General features: G+C 43.5%; 1 protein-coding gene across 2 annotated transcripts in view; it reads left to right on the top strand.

The window, feature by feature from the left end:
- Positions 1–2,177: 2,177 nt before the first annotated feature.
- jade3 (jade family PHD finger 3) overlaps positions 2,178–6,000 on the top strand; it is a 40,190-nt gene continuing 36,367 nt past the window's right edge. For both annotated transcript variants that reach the window (XM_052026491.1, XM_052026490.1), the window contains exon 1: positions 2,178–2,387. The gene's annotated coding sequence lies outside the window, so the exon portion shown is untranslated. The remainder of the gene's footprint in view (positions 2,388–6,000) is intronic.

The raw sequence follows: 6,000 nt of genomic DNA, 5'->3' as shown, positions 1-6,000 counted from the left end.
ACGTGGATGGTGGGCATGAGAAGAGAGCAAAGGTGTGCTGCGATGGATCTAATACCACAGGTTGAGTTCTGTTTTAAATTGCCACATTCAATGTTAATTTTATTATCATGTAAAATCATTTCTTAATATTTATAAAAGTATATTCCTATACTTCAAAAGATCTTCTCAGTTTCTAACATCCTGAAGGTGCTACATACCTTCAAGTTTTTTTTCTTTTTCTTGAATGGCTACAGTGTGTCTAAATAGTTTTCATTTTATTACCCAGCAACTTTGATGAAATACGTAATGAATATAAGATGGTACATTACTTTGAAAGTGATGGTGTCCCATCACAACTGAAGGAAGATCACCAAGAGTGATTAATATTAGGAACGTGTAAGTTGCCAAAATTGAGAAGTACAGAGAACTCAGAGAGTTGTAGGTCTGGAAGCTGTCACAGATGTAGGAAGGTCATGGAAAGATTTGAAGACAAGTATAATAGTCTATTCTGTGTTTTGTTATTGCTTTTCCTTCTGTGCTACCTTGATGAAAGTTGGTCGAGTTTATTGTCATACGCAAAAATACATGTATACGCAGGTGCAATGAAAAACTTACTTGCAGTAACATCACAGGCACATAGCATCAGATACATAACATTCACAAGCAAAACATAAATTATACAAGAAAGAACACAATTAGAACAAAAAAAAACAAAGTGATCCACTTATGTTTTGAAATTATCTATATGGATGGCATGCAAAGCACAGTATTTCCACTGTATCTCGGTACATGTGACAATGTAGGATTCTTCAGCCTGGTGGTGGTGAATCTCTGGAATTTGTTGCCACAGAGGGCTCTGGAGGCCAAGTCATTGGGTGTATTTAAGGCAGAGATTGATATGTTCTTGACTGATAAGGTTAAGGATGACGTGCTGGTTAAGGGTTATGGGAGAGAAAGCAGGAAAATGGGGTTGAAGAAGAAAGTCAGCCATGGTTGAAAGGTGGAGCAGACTTGATGAGCAAAATGGTCTAATTCTGCTCCTATACAGTATCTTATGGATCTGATGAACCCAATAATGCTTCATGTGAGCAAGGAATTTCATTGCACCCTAGTGTATATGACAATAAACTAATCTGAATCTGACTGGCACATGAACAGGGCAGGGAATTGAGGGATACAGACATTTACTGGCAGATGTGCAGTGTAAATTGGCACCGTGGTCGGCACAAACACTGTGGGCTTAAGGGCCTGTTCCTGTGCTGTACTGTTCATTGTTACATATGAGCCAATTTCTCTGGGCTGGACATAACAAACTGTAGGGCCAAAGGGAAAGGCTAATTATTCTAATATCCATCTCTCAATCACAAGGAAGGTGCACCAGCATCTTTACTTTCTTTGGAGGTTAGGGAGGTTTGTCTTGTCACTGAACACTCTAAAAACTCTACAGATATACTACTGAAAGTATCCTGACTATTGGCATCATGGTCTGCTACGGCAATTCCAATGCTCAGGAACGTAAGAAGCTGCAAAGAGTAGTGGACTCAGCCCAATATACCATGGGCATATTCCACCCCCCCCCACCATCAGTAGTATCTACAGGAGGCGCTGCCTCAAGAAGGCAACATCCATTATCAAAGATCCCCACCATCCGGACCACGTTATCTTCTCATAGCTTCCATCGGGCAGGAGTTACAGAAGCCTGAAGCCCCACACCACCAGGTTCAAGAACAGCTACTTCCCTTCAACCATTCGGTTCTTGAACCACCGGCAGACCCCCTAATCACCACACTATGGCCACTTTGCACTAAAATGGACTTTGTCTTTCTTTGTTCTAATTGTGTTCTAATTATGAAAATTGTGTAAAATGTATTTTTTTGTGTGAATGCTGATTATCTGATGCCGTGTGCCCGTGATGCTGTTGCTAGTACGTTCTTCATTGCACCAGTGCACACAATAATACTGTCAACAGAACCAAAACAGACGATATCTGTTCGGTTTACCAGAGCGTTGGCCGAGTTCCCAATCGCACTGCAGACTTTTGGAAGAGCTTCATCGGCGCTCCAGGACGTCCGGACACCCCACGCCCAGGAGCCGGTGCCGGTCTCTCGCCTCTCGTCCCGGCGGCCAAGACGCCTCCGCCCTCCCGCCCGAGAGTGACCGTTGGTGCCCACCATGCTTTGCGGCGCGGCGGGCGAGCGCATGCGCACTGGCTTCTGTCAACACGAACAGGAGGCGGCGAGAGGTTAAAAAAAAGAGAAGCGGCGGCAACGTCGTGGAGCCGCATAATAGGAGCCGTTGTTGGTCACTTCAGCAGGAGGGCGGGTTGGAGGCTTTTTTTCCCTTTGGCTATGATAGAGCGGTGGGCCACCGGGTCTGGCGGCTTCCAGCATGCCGAGCCTGAACGCTCGGTGAGTGCATGCGGTCTTGCAGCGTTTCCTTTGTGTGTGGGTGAGGAGGGAGGAGAGGGTTGGGGGGGGGGAGAGTGTGTTGTCCTCTACCCGAGGCCGCGGCGGATCCCTCGGCCTTCCCCTCCTGGGTGCACGGCTCCGGGCAAGGGCAGGGCTCCCAACCTCGACGCGTCCGCCTGCGTTTTAAATGCGGATATTTAACGGAAAGTTGTGCAAGTTTCAATTTTTTTTCCACCTTCGTTATGATTACTCGCATTGCGAGCTGCCACACGGCGGCGGTGCTGGCTTCGTGTGTGTCTTTCAACATTTTGTTGAGCAGGGAGGGCTGCTTCACATTGAGCTTTGGCGCCAAGGCCTGCCTCCCTCCAGCTCCCCATCACCACTACGTCTGCCAGCTCGGCCTTCCTTCCGCTCTCCAGATGGAAGAAATTTGCATTGGAAGTCTAAAACTTTCTCTTCACTTTTTTTCCACAAAAATAATAAATCTCTGTTTAAAGATGTTCCTACTTGCTGATTGTTAAATAATATTGCACAATTTTCCCTCTCTGTATTAAGCTGGGCTTTCAAAGCATCATGCTGTCAGCGGTGGCCAGGTGATAGGCGTCTCACCTCCTGCGTCAGAAGGTTGTGGGTTCAACTTCTGCTCAGTGGAATTGAGCGCAATAGGTCAGGTACTGAGGCGATGCTATACTGTCTCTGATGCCAGCTGTTGGGTTGGATGCTGGAATTGAAGCCCCATTTGTTGCCTTGGGTGCCAAAGTAAAAAAATTGCTTTTTGCAACTTCAAAAAGGGGAAATTATAGAACATAGAGCTACACAGCACAGGGACAGGCCCTTTGGCCCACAATGTTAATGCTGACCATGATGCCAGTTTGAACTGCATATCTGCCTTTACGTGATCTATATCCTTTCATTCCCTGCCTGTTCATTGTCTCTTAAACATTGCTATTGTATCTGCTTTCACCAATTCTGCTGGCAAGAGTTCCAGGCATCTACCATCCTCTGGAGGAAAAAAAACTTTGCCTCCTAAATCTCCTATGGTGGTGTCTATGTCAATGGTTATCCCTCAATCAACATCACATTACTGTTAATAGGAACTTTTACTTTTGTTTACATTGATAGAAAATGTGATTTCTGGATGTCTCTTTACACCAATGGAAGTATGTTCTCATTTGTAATGAAAGAAACTCGATAAGAATTTGAAAGATAATCAAAGCAAAGAAAAATGCAGATTCTGAAATAAAAATAGAAGGCTAGAAATACACAGGACAGGCAATATCTGAGGAGAGAAACAGTCAATATTAGCTGTCTAACTAGCTGAGTATTTCTAGCATTTTCAATTTTTATGTGATGGATAATCTGCCCACTATGTTAATTAAGCAATTTATATTCGCCAGGGCCTCAGAGAACTCCTTTCTACTTTAAGGTAGTCCAATGGAATTTTTTTGCATTTGTCCTGAGAGAGGAAATGGGAATTCCATTTGACATCTTGCTGGAAGATGGCATTTCTGGCAGTGCTGCACTCCAGCATTGGAGTGTCAGCCAAGATTTTTTTGCTTGTCTTTGGATTCAAGTTTAGCAGGATTTTCTATCTTCTCTCCTGCACCACCCCAACTAGTAATCTTATGCACTGTAATCACTTTATGTATGGGAACAACACACCTTAAGCTTTGCTAAACTAGATCTTAGTCAGGGGATTGATAAGCCTACAACAATTGACCTCTTCAACTATAGGGTGAAGAGGTATATTATTGTACAGGCTTTGAACTTGTAACTGCTGCTGGAAAATATTCTTATGTGGACTTTGGGCAAATAAGTGATTTTATTTTTTTTCCTTTTTAAATGCTTACAGCCAACACATTCATTGGCTCTGTGACTTTTGTATAAAATGACTATATATGCCATGAGTCATGCTGCAGTACATGAAAACAGCTTTTGATTTAGTGTGGCACCAAGAAGTTGTGGTAAAATTGAAGTCATTGAAACTTTCGTGGAAAAATTCAAGTGGCTGAAATCATAACTTCCACAAAGAAAGACGATTCTCTTTATTAGAGTCCTGGCTTTGCCAAGGTAGCATCTTGGCTGTAACCATTTTTAAGTGCATCTATTACAGCCTTCCCTGCATTGTAGGAAGTATGACTGTTCTCTGATCATCTACACCTTTGCAATCCATTTGCAGATCTTCAGTTGATGAAGTAATATACAGTTAAGGGTGACTTGCTTCAACTCTAGTTCTGTGGGTTTTGAGTTGGCTGATGAGAGCAATGTGGGACCAGCCGACTCTGCCACAGATGGGCAAGAGGTGTTTAATGAAGTGGCTGGGTCGTTTGGGAAATGGTGTATTCTTTCCCCTTTTTTTTGAACTGTTTCTGCATGCTCCAACAAAGAGACTCTGCTCTCAGTGCTGTCCTGAATACCTCTTCTCCCTTTTTGAATGGTAGTGGAGCAAGGGTTTCCTCAACTTAATAAATGTCTTGTACATTTTCAAGGAGGCTTTGAGATATTCCATGAATCGTTTCCTCTGTCTACCCGTCAATGTTTGTGTGATGGAGCTTGGAGTGGTGGCTTTGGGTGTGTGGTGTCACGTGTGTGAATGATTGGCCTGCACTTTGGAGTTAGCTAAGCTTAATTAAAGCTTCTGTTGGGGATGTTGACCTGGCAGAGGACACTGACAATGGTTGACTTATCCAGTAAGTGGATTTGGATCATTTTGCAGAGATAGCATTGTGGTGCCTCCCCAGTGCTTTGAAATGCTTTCTGTAGATGCCCCATGTCTCAGAAGCTTACAGGAGTGCATGGATCATGGCTACTCAATAGACCGTGTGTGTTATGCTGGATTTGAGGTTTTGATGTTCAAACACCGTTTACTTCAAGTGACCAAAGGCTGTGGCTAAAGGTTATGCTGGTGCTTTGTAAATAATGATTAAATTTCATCATCAGTATCAGTTTGTTGAAGGTGGCTCTCAAGGGGCCATTTGTTCCATTACTGGTTATGAACCCATATTTTTGATTTGTGTTTTGCAGCAAGGTTTGGTTGTGAAAGGACATTTGCTTTGTAGATGTTTAGTGTAAGGCCCATTCTGGTTTGTTTTAGTGAATGAGTTGACAATAACTAGGAGCTCAGCCTCCAGATGTGCATATATGCAAGCATTGTTTCCATACTGCAGCTCTAACTGACATTGGAGTGACTTTAATTCTGGTATAATGGCAAGGTAGGTTGGACGGTTTCCTATTCGTCCCATTATTTTCCTTTCAGTGGAACCTTAATGGAGGAAACCTGCAGTATTGAGGCAGGAGGAATTCTAGAAAAGTATTGGGGTGATGATCAGATTGAAATGCTCTTGCCTGTGGGCACTGATTGCCCTTCTATTCTTGATGAGTGTTCTTCCAACCTTGGCTCTCAGTGGGGTGGGCACTTGGGTGTTTGTGCAGTCCGTGGTCTTGCCAGCTTTGATAAGCATGACATATGTAGATTCTTCAATTGATTTTTTGCATTTCTTGCACTTTATCACTACCTTTGGCAATTCCTTGGGTTTGAGGATGATTTCCACTCTGGTTTTGTGGATACTGAGGTGGCTCGTGAGGCGAATGTGGGAACCGCAGATTCCTTCAC

This window comes from Pristis pectinata, chromosome 11, assembly GCF_009764475.1.
Source record: "Pristis pectinata isolate sPriPec2 chromosome 11, sPriPec2.1.pri, whole genome shotgun sequence".
NCBI lineage: Eukaryota > Metazoa > Chordata > Chondrichthyes > Rhinopristiformes > Pristidae > Pristis > Pristis pectinata.
Note: the sequence above shows the minus strand (reverse complement) of the source record. Positions and strands in the feature narration are given on the sequence as shown.